Source organism: Saccopteryx leptura, chromosome 6, assembly GCF_036850995.1.
Source record: "Saccopteryx leptura isolate mSacLep1 chromosome 6, mSacLep1_pri_phased_curated, whole genome shotgun sequence".
NCBI lineage: Eukaryota > Metazoa > Chordata > Mammalia > Chiroptera > Emballonuridae > Saccopteryx > Saccopteryx leptura.
In genome coordinates this window covers 138101142-138114695 of record NC_089508.1, presented here as the reverse complement: position 1 = coordinate 138114695, position 13554 = coordinate 138101142, and positions in this window count along the sequence as shown.

Below are 13554 nucleotides of genomic sequence, written 5' to 3'. Positions count from 1 at the left end.
CTTTTCAAAGAACCAGATCCTTGTTCTATTAATTTTTTCTATAGTTTTTCTGTTCTCTATTTCATTTATTTCTGCTCTGATATTTATTATCTCCTTTCTTCAGCTGGTTTTGGGTTGTTTTTGTTCTTCTTTTCCTAGTTCCTTAAGGTGTGAAGTTAAGTGGTTCACTTGGGCTCTCTCTTGTTTGTTCATATATGCCTGAAGTGATATGAACTTTCCTCTTATCACTGCTTTTGCTGCATCCCATAGATTCTGATATGTCGTATTGTCATTTTCATTAGTCTGTATATATCTTTTGATCTCTGCACTTATTTCTTCTTTGACCCATTCATTTTTTAAAAGTAAGTTGTTTAGTTTCCACATTTTTGTGGGATTTTTTTCCTCTTTTTTGCAGTTGAATTCTAGTTTCAAGGCTTTATGATCAGAAAATATGCTTGGTACAACTTCAATTTTTCTGAATTTGCTGATGTTGTTTCTGTGGCCCAACATATGGTCAATTCTTGAGAATGATTCATGTACACTGGAGAAAAATGTATACTCAGTCACTTTAGGATGAAATGTCCTGTAGATGTCTATCATATCCAGGTGCTCTAGTGTTTTGTTTAAGGCCACTATATCTTTGATGATTCTCTGTTTGGATGACCGATCTAGAGCCGTCAGTGGTGTATTGAGATCTCCAAGTATGATTGTATTTTTGTCAGTTTTTGTTTTAAGGTCAATAAGTAGCTGTCTTATATATTTTGGTGCTCCTTGGTTTGGTGCATATATATTAAGAATTGTTATGTCTTCTTGATTCAGTGTCCCCTTAGCCATTATGAAATGGCCATTTTTGTCTCTGAGTATTTTTGCTGTCTTGTAGTCAGCATGATCAGATATGAGTATTGCTATGCCTGCTTTTTTTTGGATGTTATTTGCTTGGAGTATTGTTTTCCAGCCTTTCACTTTGAATTTGTTTTTATCCTTGTTACTTAGATGAGTTTCCTATAGGCAGCATACAGTTGGATTTTCTTTTTTAATCCATTCTGCTACTCTGTGCCTTTTTATTAGTGAGTTTAATCTGTTTACATTTAGTGTTATTATTGACACTTGTGAGTTCCCTATTGCCATTTTATATATTGCTTTCTGTTAGTTTTGTGCCTTGTTTGATCCTTCTCTTTCGTTTTTCTATCTTTTGTTTTTATTTGGTTATATTCCCTACATCTTTCCTCTGTTGCTATCTTTTTTATCTCATGTGCTTCTGTGGTGGTTTTTTCAACGGTGGTTACCTTTAAGTAATAAAAGGGTTCCTACCCTGTTCATTGTAGTGCACTATTTTTTGAGTACTTTTGCACTCCATCGTCCTTAGCTACTGTTAATCTCCATCCTCTCCCCCCCTTTCTTTTTGTTGTTGTCACAGTTTAAATTTGCTTTTATTGTGTTCTTCTTGGAGCTTTTACTTGTGGCTTTTTTTGTTGTTGTTGTTCTTTGTGTCTGATTGGAGAACCTCCTTTAGTAATTCCTGGAGTAGGGGTTTTTTGATGGTAAATTCACTCATCTTTTCTGTATCTGTGAATGTTTTTATTTCTCCTTCATATTTGAAGGATAGCTTTGATGGGTATAGTATTCATGGCTGAAAGTTCCTCTCTTTCAGGACTTTAAATATTGAGGTCCACTCTCTTCTAGCTGGTAGAGTTTCTGCTGAGAAATCTTATAATAATCTAATGGGCCTTCCTTTATATGTTGTATTCTTTTCCCTGGCTGCCTTGAGAATTTTTTCTTTGCCGTTGGTTTGTGCCAATTTCATTACGATATGCCTTGGAGTAGGTTTGTTGGGGTTAAGAAAACTTGGAGTTCTGTTTGCTCTTGAATTTGAGGCTCTAGTTCTTTCCACATGCTTGGGAAGTTCTCATCTATTATTTGTTTGAGTATGTTCTCCATTCCATTTTCTCTCTCTTCTCCCTCTGATATACCTATTATTCTTATGTTATTCTTTTTGATGGAGTCAGATAATTCTTGTAGGGCTATCTCATTTTTTTTAAATTTTTGAGTCTCTTTCTTCTTCTCTCTGTTGTGCCTCAAGTTGTTTGTCTTCTATTTCACTAGTCCTCTCTTCTATCTGGCCCGTTCTATTAGCTAAGCTTGTTACCTCGTTTTTCATCTCGTGAATTAAGTTTTTCATCTCTGTTTGATTTGTTTTTATAGTTTCAATTTCCTTGGAAATATATTGTTTGTGTTCGTTGAGTTGTTTTCTGAGCTCCCTAAATTGCCTTTCTGTGTTTTCTTGTATATCTCGGAGGATTTTTAGGATTTCTATCTTAAATTCTCTGTCATTTAGCTCCAAGGTTTTCAATATATTAAATTTTTTCTCCAAAGATTTTTCCTCATCTAGCTGTGTTACCTTTCTTTCTTTTGTATCCATAATATTCTATTTTCTCTTCCTTAATGGCATCTGAGGGTGGTTTTGTGATAGTATTAATGAGATTTAATAAAGAATAAAAATTTAAAAAAATAAAAAATCAAAAAGAATTGTTTTTGTTTTTTTTTAAAAAAATTAATAATGAAATAAGGAAAAATAAAATTAAAATTAAAAAAAAGAAAATTATTCTCCCCCCTTTTTTTTCTCTCCTCTCCTCTCCCCTCTTTCTTGAGAAAATCTTGTGGTGACCTGTGAATTATATTGTACTAAATAGAACAAACAGTGCCTGTAATGGAGGGCCTGAATTGGGGAGAAGTAATAAAGGGGCAAAAGAAAAAAAAAGAAAAGAAATTGGGTCAAGAATAAAATGATTTGCTTTTAGGTGTTGGTTGACTAAGAGTTATGATGAGAGGAATAAGAGGGAAACAGGAAAATGGGGTGACAAATTAAAAAAATTACTATTGTATTTAGTGGAACAAGAACTAGATAAAATGGAGAGCCAGGGATGGGAGCACTTCTAGTGTGTTAAAAAGGTGAAGTAAAAACCCCCCAAAATGCCACAAACATAAGTTTGAGTCCCAGATAAGATAATTTGTTTGTTATTGAGGTTTGAATGAGAGGAGATGTAAAGGAGAAAGGAAGAAACTAATATAGAGGGAGAAAAGAAAGAGAGAGAGATAGAAAAAAAAGAAGGAACCACTAAAAGAAGAAAAAAGAGGAGAGAGAGAGAGAGAGAGAGTTAAGGGTTTTGGAGTGCAACCCTCATAGAGATAAAGGAAGAGGAAAGAAAAGATAGTGGGAGATGTTACACTTATGGGTAGTGTAGTTCAAGGAGAGGAAAGAGTATGACCGGCAGAGAGTTAAATGACCAAATTTGAGGAGGAATAAAAAATATCAAGAATGAAGATAAGCGAAACAAAGGAACAAATATAATAAAATGGGTTAGGCTATATAAAGTCTGCGTATTATTCTTGATTTTGAGAGGTTATCTTCTTGCTTTTTCTTTTCTCTCCCTCTTCCTGGTTGGTGACTCTGTACCTCGGGTTCTGCCCCTTTGGCACGCTCAGGTAGAGGTTTGCCGTTGATAAGTCTCTATGGCAATGTTGTGTATTGTGCTTCAGTCTCGTTGGCAGTCGAGGCTCATTAGCATTTATAGGCTCCGCCAGTGAGAGAGTTCGTGTTCCTGGAGCCTTTCTCCTAGTCTTTCCTTCTTCAATTAGTAGCCTGATAATCCAGCTATGGGGTTGCTGCTGCCTCTGCCTAGATAGTAAGAGGCTCAAAGAGCTGGCAGCTCCCCACTGTATTCCCACTCAGCACAGGGCTCTGGGTAAGGCTCAGTCAGTCAGAGCTGCTAGCATAATCAGGCGGGGCTTCCGCCCACTCAAAGACCTCTGGCTCTGCCACTCTGTGGGATAACATGGGCGCGCACTGCCGAGGCACTTGGAGGAATCTCTCGCCCACTATCTGCACTTGCAGATCAGGATATCAGGCCAGCAGTCTCACCCTCTGAGTGAAACCCCCACCCACACAGAAAAGTTCCAGCGTTGGAATTGGCTCTCGCTCCGTCCCCGAACGTGGCTTTTTCAAGGTGCTGGGTTGGCCCGAGATTCCGCTTTTTGGCCCATACAAAGGCCCCTGACTCTGCTCCTCTGTGGGATAACATGGGTGGGCACTGCTGAGGTACTCGGAGGAATCTCTAGCTCACTATCTGCGCGCGCAGACCAAGATATCAGGCCAGCCGCCTCTCCCTCTGAGTGAAACTCCCACCCACATGGAAAAGTTCCAGCGTTGGAATTGGCTCTCGCTCCGTCCCTGTGTGCCGTCTTTCCCAGGGCACTGGGGTGGCCCAGAGATTCTGCTTTTGGCCCACATAGAGGCCTCTGACTCTGCCCCTTTGTGAGGTATCATGGGCGCCCACTCCTGAGGTGCTGGGAGGAATCTCTTGCTCACTCTCCGTGCGCACCGACCAGGATATCAGGCCAGCCGCCTCACCCTCTGAGTGAATCCCCCTCCCACATGGAAAAGTTCCAGCGTTGGAATTAGTTCTCACTCCCTCTCCGTGCGTGGCTTTCCCAGGGCACTGGGGTGGCCCGGAGATTCCGCTTTTGGCCCACACAAAGGCCTCTGACTCTGCCTCTCTGTGAGACAACACAGGCGCACACTCTTGGGGCTTTGGAAGGAATCTCTCGCCCACTATCTACACGTGCCAACCAGGAGATCGAGGAAAATGGCTGCCCCGCTGTCTTTCTTTGTCTGGGTTTGGCACAAGTGTTAGCTTGTATTGCCCGGGTTGCCACAGGAACAGTTTTTCCTCGGCTTGGATCTCTGTGCCACAGCCTGGTTCGGCCGTTTGTGCCACGGCCTGGATCTATTCACCCCCTTTGCCCACCTCAGTTTCTATATTCTCAGTTCCCAGTGAAAGCCACCCTGTTTAGGTTAATGAGGAAGGTGGAGCATTTCTTACTCCCTATTTCCTTCGGGGTTTGATTATATATTTAGCCAATTTTTCACTTGACCATACCTTCGGGTGTATTGCAAAACATCTGGAGGCTCCAAGGATAGGTTTTTCTGTTTCTGGTTGAAGATCTTGTTGAGTTTTGGGGGAGATTTATCAGTATCGCTTCCTACCATGCCATTACTCTGACGTCATCTCAGTTCTTTGTTCTTGTGAGGATAATTTATATACCTTTCTGACTTTTATGATTTGTCATTCAGGAAGACTTTTCAGAGAAGCTTTATGACATTTTTTTGAAACTTGATGACTTTTATTTGAGATATTATGTCTCCTTAATTTATTTTTTCTCCATTTTCAAAGTAAACAATTAGAATTGAAATGTTATTTGCTGAAATACAAAATATTTTCTTCTTTTTTTTTCTTAGTTGAGAGGAGGGAAGATAATGAGGCAGACTCCTGCATGCACTCTGACCAGAATTCACCTAGCAACCCTATCTGGGACCAATGTTGAGTACTGAGCTATTTTCAGTGCCTGAGGCTATCATGTACAGACCAACTGAGCCATCTTCAATGCCTGGTCAATGCTTGAACTAGTTGAGCCACTGGCTGCAGGAGGGGCAGAGGGAGAAGAGAAGTAGATGGTCACTTCTCTTGTGTTCCCTGACCAGGGATTCAGCCAGGGATGTCCATATTGTGAGTTGATGCTCTATCCACTAAGCTACTGGCCAGGGCCCAAATTTTTTTCAAAGCCTCTGAAAGATTATTACTTAGGAAAAGGTGGAAAATAATTTCAGTAGATTGAGCTCTTATCTTCATTTTCCCATTTAATAGAAGTGAACTGCTTTGCTGCCACAGTATCTGAAAAGGATGACAGCCACTGTAGAACTCATTAATGAACCACCAGTGGCACCTTTCGTGGCCTTTGTTCCCATATCTCCAGCATATTCTACATCTTTAAATAACAGAAGGGTCACCTTGCATTTAGAAAATATGTCCAGCCGACATGTTAACTGCAATTCATAGATAAGAAAGATTTGCCACATCCCTGGTACATCTGCTAAAACTGTAATAATTAAAACAGTATTATAAGAACCCATGAAATAAATTAAATAGAAAACTGAAATCATCTATGAATAAAAAGATGGAGGTAGATAAAATCAGTATTGAATGAATTAGTCAATAATCCTAATAAATACACAATATATATTTTTCTTTAGAAAATAATCTTTCAGATTAAGTCACATAAATAATGATCATTAATTTCAAATATACTAAAACATTAAAAGCAAAAAATAAAACCATAAAATATTTGAAGAAAATATAGATGTGTTTTTATCAGATGTTTGAGTCAGGAAGGGCTTTTTATACAAGTGCATTCACAAAGGAAATGAGAAAATAACTGCAGAAGAATTAATTACTATTCCATATAAAATACTATAAATATTATGTCAAATGTGAACCTGGAAAAATATTAGCAAAAAATATTAAAGAGGAATTACAAAACAAAACAAATAACCTTTGAAAAATCATTTATTCATTTATGTATTCATTTATACATTCAAAAAATATATATTGAGCAAACCCTCTGTGCCAGGCTAGAATACAGTAGCCAATATACCACACTGTTTCTTTCTTTCTTTTTTCTTTTTCTTTTTTTTTTGTATTTTTTCGAAGTTGGAAACAGGGAGGCAGTCAGACAGACTCCCGCATGTGCCCGACCGGGACCCACCTGGCATGTCCACCAGGGGGTGATGCTCTGCACATCTGGGGCGTTGTTGCAACCAGAGCCATTCTAGCACCTGAGGTGGAGGCTACAGAGCCATCCTCAATGCCCGGGCCAACTTTGCTCCAATGGAGCCTTGGCTGTGGGAGGGGAAGAGAGAGACAGAGAGGAAGGAGGGGGGTGGAGAAGCAGATGGGCGCTTCTCCTGTGTGCCCTGGCAGGGAATCAAACCCAGGACTCCTGCATGCCAGGCCGATGCTCTACCACTGAGCCAACCAGTCAGGACCACAACACTGTTTCTTATATGAAGCTTACATTCTAGTAGGGCAGGTTGGGCATTAGGCATAAACACTAAGCCAAAAATTAGATAATATGTAAGATCTTGGTAGTACTGTAAAAAGAGAACACTGGCTATGGATGAGGGAAGTGAAGAATGGTCAGGGAAGGCTCTGATGCCACCTCCATTTGAGCAGAGACTTCAAGAACATATAGGAGAAAGCTGGGAAGATGTCTGCAAAAGGATCTTTTTAGCAACAGGAGCAAGGAGTGAGGGTCAAGGTCTGGGGTAAGGATTGCCTGGCACACCAAGACTTGTGAAGGTTCAGTGTCAGAGCTGAGTGAGCAAGGGAGAGAGAAGTGAAGTGGCTTGGGGCAGTGAGATAGATCACATAGGGCTTCCTAGGCCATTTAAAGGACTTTAGTTTTTATTCTGAAAGAAGTAGAAAGCTTTTGGAGGGTTCTTAACAGAAAAAAATTATTTTTATTTGTTCAACAAATTTAACAATGACTTTGTACTGAGTACTGGTCTGAACTTACAAGCTTATATCCTAATAAAAGAAGCATGTATAAAACAAATAAATTAAAGTCAAATATATAGGCTACTGGATGGTAACTAGTAAAGTAGAGAAAACAAAGAAGGCTAAGATAGGGAATGGTTAGGGAAGGCTTCAAGGAGAAGAGACAGCAGGGTCTAACCTAGGCTTTCACTGGTCATTCTGCCTTCATGCAAAATATCTCCTTGACCTGAGGGGCAAGCATAGCCATGGGAGGCATTAGTAGGCAATTGCAATATTCAGCCAAAAGAAGGTTTAAATGTGGTAATTTTGAAGTGTCTATTTAAACATTCACAAGAAGATAAAACCACCTATTTTCTCTGCTGGAGGCACTGAGAGACATTGCCATAGTCATCTAGGTGCAGAACACACACTTCCCTGCATCTTCCAATCATTAAACTATGTCTCCTCAGAATACGTATATATGAGAGAAGTAGAAACATTATGGAGAGTATGAGAACTGATGAATGTCTCTGAAAGTGTGAAAAGAATGAAGTTGTGGTAAGAGATTCTGATTTTGCCTCAGCTCTGCCATTTAGTAGTGCTGTGATTTTTGGTAAGAATTCTCTTAGTCTCTCTCATGCTTTTCTTCTTTACATCTCTCTTTTCCTTCTTTCCTTCTCCCTATCCTTCCTTTCTTCCTTCCTTCCTTCCTTCCTTCCTTCCTTCCTTCCTTCCTTCCTTCCTTCCTTCCTTCCTTCCTTCTGTACCCCTCTCTTTCTCTCTCTCTCTCTCTCTCTCTCTCTCTCTCTCTCTCTCTCTCTCTCCCCAGTACAGAGGATTATACCACAGGACTTTTAACATTCCTGGTGACCCATAGGTAGCCAAATGACAGAAGCAAAACTATTTCTTAATCTCATAAGGTGATTAACCATCCTATTTTGCCTTGAACTGGTGTTTTGTTTTGTTTTGTTTTGTTTTGTTGTTGTTTTTTCATTTCTCTGAGGCTGGAAACGGGGAGAGACAGTCAGACAGACTCCCGCATGCGCCCGACCGGGATCCACCTGGCACGCCCACCAGGGGGCGACGCTCTGCCCACCAGGGGGCGATGCTCTGCCCCTCCCAGGCATCGCTCTATCGCGACCAGAGCCACTCTAGCACCTGGGGCAGAGGCCAAGGAGCCATCCCCAGCGCCCGGGCCATCTTTGCTCCAATGGAGCCTTGGCTGCGGGAGGGGAAGAGAGAGACAGAGAGGAAGGAGAGGGGGAAGGGTGGAGAAGCAGATGGGCGCTTCTCCTGTGTGCCCTGGCCGGGAATCGAACCCGGGACTTCTGCACACCAGGCTGACGCTCTACCGTTGAGCCAACCAGCCAGGGCCTGCCTTGAACTGTTTTTAACACTGAAAATCCACATCCCCCCAAAAAAAAACTGCCTAGTCTCAAGAAAATGAGAAGAATTAGTCACCCTCAGTATTTGTCACTAAAAAAAAAAAAAAAAAAAAAAAAAGAGAAAAAAGAAAGGGAGTCAAAGGGGGAAAGGAAAGGAGTGAGGAAGGGGAGAAAAAAGAGAAAGGAAGAAATAAACAAGGGAGAAAGAAAGATAAAAACTCATTTTAAAAGATTAGAACATATATCAACTTGGGTGCTTCTGGCTTCATTTAGTAGAATTTAAATCAAAGGTACTGAAATAAGGAAACATTATTTCACATAACAGGAAATCCAGAGGTAAAGAGAGAGGCATATTTAATGGTGGGTACATCGGGCATGCGCCCTGGACCCCGAACTCTGAAGGGCCCTGCAAAACCCCAACTTTACACTTTTTTCTAGTGACACCAAGTTTGGTTTTATGTGTGCAATTTTAACATTAATAGTACATAATACTTTATATTTATTTAAAAATATGGTTAACATGTATTTTTATTTCTTCTGTTTCTCTCTTTTTTTTAAGGGGCTTAATATTTTCTTCTGCACCTGGGGCCTCAGTTGACCTTAATCTGCCTCTGGGTAAGGGTAGATATCAGAGTGGGGTGAACCTTGCCTGAACAAGGTATTATTTCTTTCTGGTTCCCTCTTCTGATCCCTGGGGCATCAGTTTCATCCCAGTTCCTTTATAGTCCTAAAATGGGTGCCAGCAACAATGAAACAAAGTTATTTCTTGCTCACATGGTGATAGAAAGAGGTGGAGAGTGGAAATATATTCCTAAGTACAGTGGTCCCTCATCTATCGTGGAGGTTAGGTTCCATAGCCCCCCATGATAGGTGACAATCCATGAAGTAGCGACTTTATATTTATTTTATTATTTATATGTATTTTAACACTTTATAAACCATCCCCACACTCTTATAAACCTTTCCCACACTGTTATTAACCTTTCCCACACTCTTATAAACACTTCCTGCTCTTAAACACTTTTTACACTCCTAAACCTACGTAATTTTGAGAACATATAAAATTCCATATGGGTACTCACCAGTGAATATACTACAACTTGAATGAGGAAGTTGATGATGAATTAGCTGTGTAGTACTGATGACGGTGAAGGTGATGATGAGGAGATGAATGTACTGCACAGCCAGCAAGAGCATTACAGCTCTTCTGAAGGCGCCACTTCAGCAGGCGCTTCATCAGGTGGTGCAGTATCTTTGCCCTCATCCGTAACTTCTGTTTTCACTAAAGGCATAGGTGTAACTGGTGTCTTCTCCCGAGTGAGGAACATAGTTATGGGGAGCTGCTGGTATTGCCTTTTCTTCTGGGCAAGAAGGTTTTTATAAACCTACATGCCATCCTTAATTGTATTTGAGATAAATAAATCCAAGCTGGTATTTGAGAACTGCAACAAATGAAGCATCTGGGGGTCTCATTCTTGAGCCACTTGCTGAAGTTCTTTGGCCATTCTGACCATGGTTGTGAGGTGATAGAGTGTTAGGCCAACCTCTTCTTCTTCTTCAACTCCTAGTTCCTCTTGTTCCTCTTCCTCTTTTTTGCTTGCTGATTTCGTCCTCTCCATCAGGTTTTTGTCTGTCAACAGTTGGTCAGGCTTATAGCTCCCTTCCTCAATGATGATTTTGAATGCGTTGTTTACATACTCCTTGGCTCTAGCTTTATCCACAGAGGCAGCTTCTCCATGCAGAGAAACACTCTTAAGTCCAAATGTTTCTGAAACTTGTCAAACCAGCCCTTGTTGGCATTGAATAAGGTTAGTCTGGTGGGAGATGCACTTGATGGTCCTGCTTCTGCATTGTCGTTCTCATCACTGTCACAAACATCACCACATTAAGCAAAAGTTTTGTAAAGCTTCTCGGCCTTCATGCAGATGGTGTTGGTATCCAGTGAGATATTCTTCTTCCTGCAGTCACTGATCCACAGGGCCAATGCAGACTCCATCCTCAAAATGGCCTTATTGCAGGAAATTACCACTCTCTTTGCAGTCTTGTTAAAAGACACTGCTGCTTTCATCTTTATATTCTTTTCGTCCTTCTTTATGTAGCAAACTGAAGATTCATTGATCCTGTAATAGCCTACAGCCGCATAGCTTCTCTCTTCCTTTAGCGTGTTGAGGAGTTCCACCTTTTCTGTGATGGTAAGCATCTTCCTCTGGCACTTGGGTTGGGTGCCAGAAGCCTTAGAAGGTGCAGAACGTTTAGGTGGTATCATAGGACTTGAAATATATCTAATTTTTTTACAAAAATGTCACAAAAATACAACACCACAGAGCAACACTACACACAGCAATCAGACGTCAATGTAAAATGGACAAGGCGAGATGCTGAATGCCTGCTATATGCCAGGAGATGACGAGACTGATGCTACAGTCACTGAGCCAATCAGTGCCCAGTATACAGAACACAGTGCTCTGGTTGGTCGCCTCCCATCCATCAGCCAATAGTGTGAAATGTACAATCTCACGATGGCAAACTAGCTCAAGCAGAAGCAGCAGTAGCTGTGTTTCCCATACATGAGAGTCTTTGTCTACTCATCTGCTGTATGTTCTGTATTTAATTTTGATTTAATATTCTTTTAATATTTTAATTAATAATTTTTATATTTTCATATTGTTTTAGGCTTAAAATGCTTATTTTACTGCAAAAATAATTAAAGTAATAAATATATAAAAATTCCTATATACCACAAAATCCTGTGATATAGTGAAAAATCCACGATACAAAATAAGATATATACAATTTTTAAATCTGCGATACAGTGAGACCACAAAAAGTGAACCGCAATATGGTGAGGGACAACTGTAAGCCTTTCTTTATATCTCTCTCTTCCAAACAGCCCTAAGCCTACTCATCTCTGCACAAACATCTAGCAGGGGGATGAAATGTTTCTCATGGGCTTAGATAAGTTATGTGCAGTAAAGGGATGAAAACCATGACACCCACTACAGAACGAAATAGTAAGTGAACCATGGAATATGAAGAAAGAATAGGACAACCCTAAGCTAATAGAGGTTTAGTGAATCATGTCTTTTTCCTTGTTAATGAGACTTTTTAGGGCATTTAAAAGATAAAAGATTGAGTTTACAATATTCAAAGAAAAAGAGGGAAGTTGAAAGGGCCAGTGTGATAAGTCTTTTTGTGGTCAATTGTTGTCCACTCATATTGAGCAAAGTTGGGAATAAGTGGATTAAGCTGAGCCATTGGCACTTGAGACAGCTTCCAAACTAGAAGTGGAATTTCTAGTCTAAGCATAGTCTGAAACTTGTGACTTTGAACATGTCATTTTATTTCATATTGAAGAAGTTTGAGAAGTTCGTGCAAGTAGTTCTCAGTTTGCTTCTTTTAAGTTTTCATGTAAAATAGCTGCATTTACCCTTGTGTTATGTGGTGCAAAGGAAATAAGAAAATGGGAAAAGATAAAGAAGCCAAAAAAAGAACAAAAGGAAGGGGGGAAGGAAAGAAGAGAGATGGAGGAGGGAAGGAGAGAAGAGGTGGCCACACAGTAAAAATATGTTCCAGAATTCTGAGACCAGTGAAAAGTCAAGGCTCCAGAGGAGGAGAAAACCCAGGTGTTCTAACTCCTATGGCTCCCTTGCAGCCTTGCAGAAAGAGGAGCCATTATAAATTTAAGATATCCAACTCTAAAGTGAAAATGAACTGTTGTTTTGCTTAGGTTAAACTAAGAATTTCTTTGCTATTTTTTTAATGTGTATCCTCCTAAGACAGAGAGAACTTCAGGGGCTCTTCAGGGTTTCTCTGATTGTAGGTGGATTGTAATTATGCTTCTTATGCTCCTTAGAAATGTCTCCTTAGAGGTGAACCATGGATGAAAATCTCAGCATGTCCACGAACACAAGGTTGCTGGTTGAAGGAGGTTTGTTGGAAATGTTCGACATTCCTAGGAAGTGCTGTGTGCTAACTTCCTAGGAGAGAAAATATTTTCATGTCTGTTATAAATTGGTTACGAATTGTTAAAATATATAGTGACACTGAAGGGGACTAACACCATGATCAAATGGTAATGGGGTTAAACCCATCTGGAAGGGGCCTCTTTATTTCTGCTTCTGCCTGTGTTGTAAAAGGGAATAAAGAGAGTCTCTCAGTTCAGAGAAAATAAAGTTGAAAAGTCATTTGCTCAACAGTGATTTGTTTTGTTTTTGTTTAGAGTATGAACAAGAACTATTTGGTGACAGTCCACTCCTCTGCCACTAGTGGCAACAAGCAGGAAACACAGGACACAGTCCTGGCCAAGTCATAACAACACGCTAGTCAGTGTATCAAACGTTACAGACCAAACTAAAGTCAACAGAGAAGATGGTTTTATAACTTTAGAAATGGTTGCTTTGATAACACATCTGTAAAAGATAAAAAAAAGTGAATTAATGTGCCCTTCAGGAGTCATTTGGTTAAGGATTAAGGACCTAACCAACTATTATTTAAAAGTGAAAGTCTGAGTACATTAACCAATTGCTTTTGTGTCCATAGAACTCACTTTCTTGGTCCCTTTTTTCTTTCTCCACTTTATTCTTTCATCACAACTACACCATTCAAGTCTTACATAACCAAAAGTAACACAAACACAGATTGCTTCTTCTAAAGCTTACTTTTGATCCCACTTCAGGTGCCAACATGACATCTCACCCAATTTCAGCAAGCCACCAAACTGTCGCCTTTGGTGCCTCAACAACACCCTGCCTATAACCAGAAACAGTGACAGGGTTATCTTGAACGAAGTAGCTGCCAGATATTGTTAAAATTTCCAGACC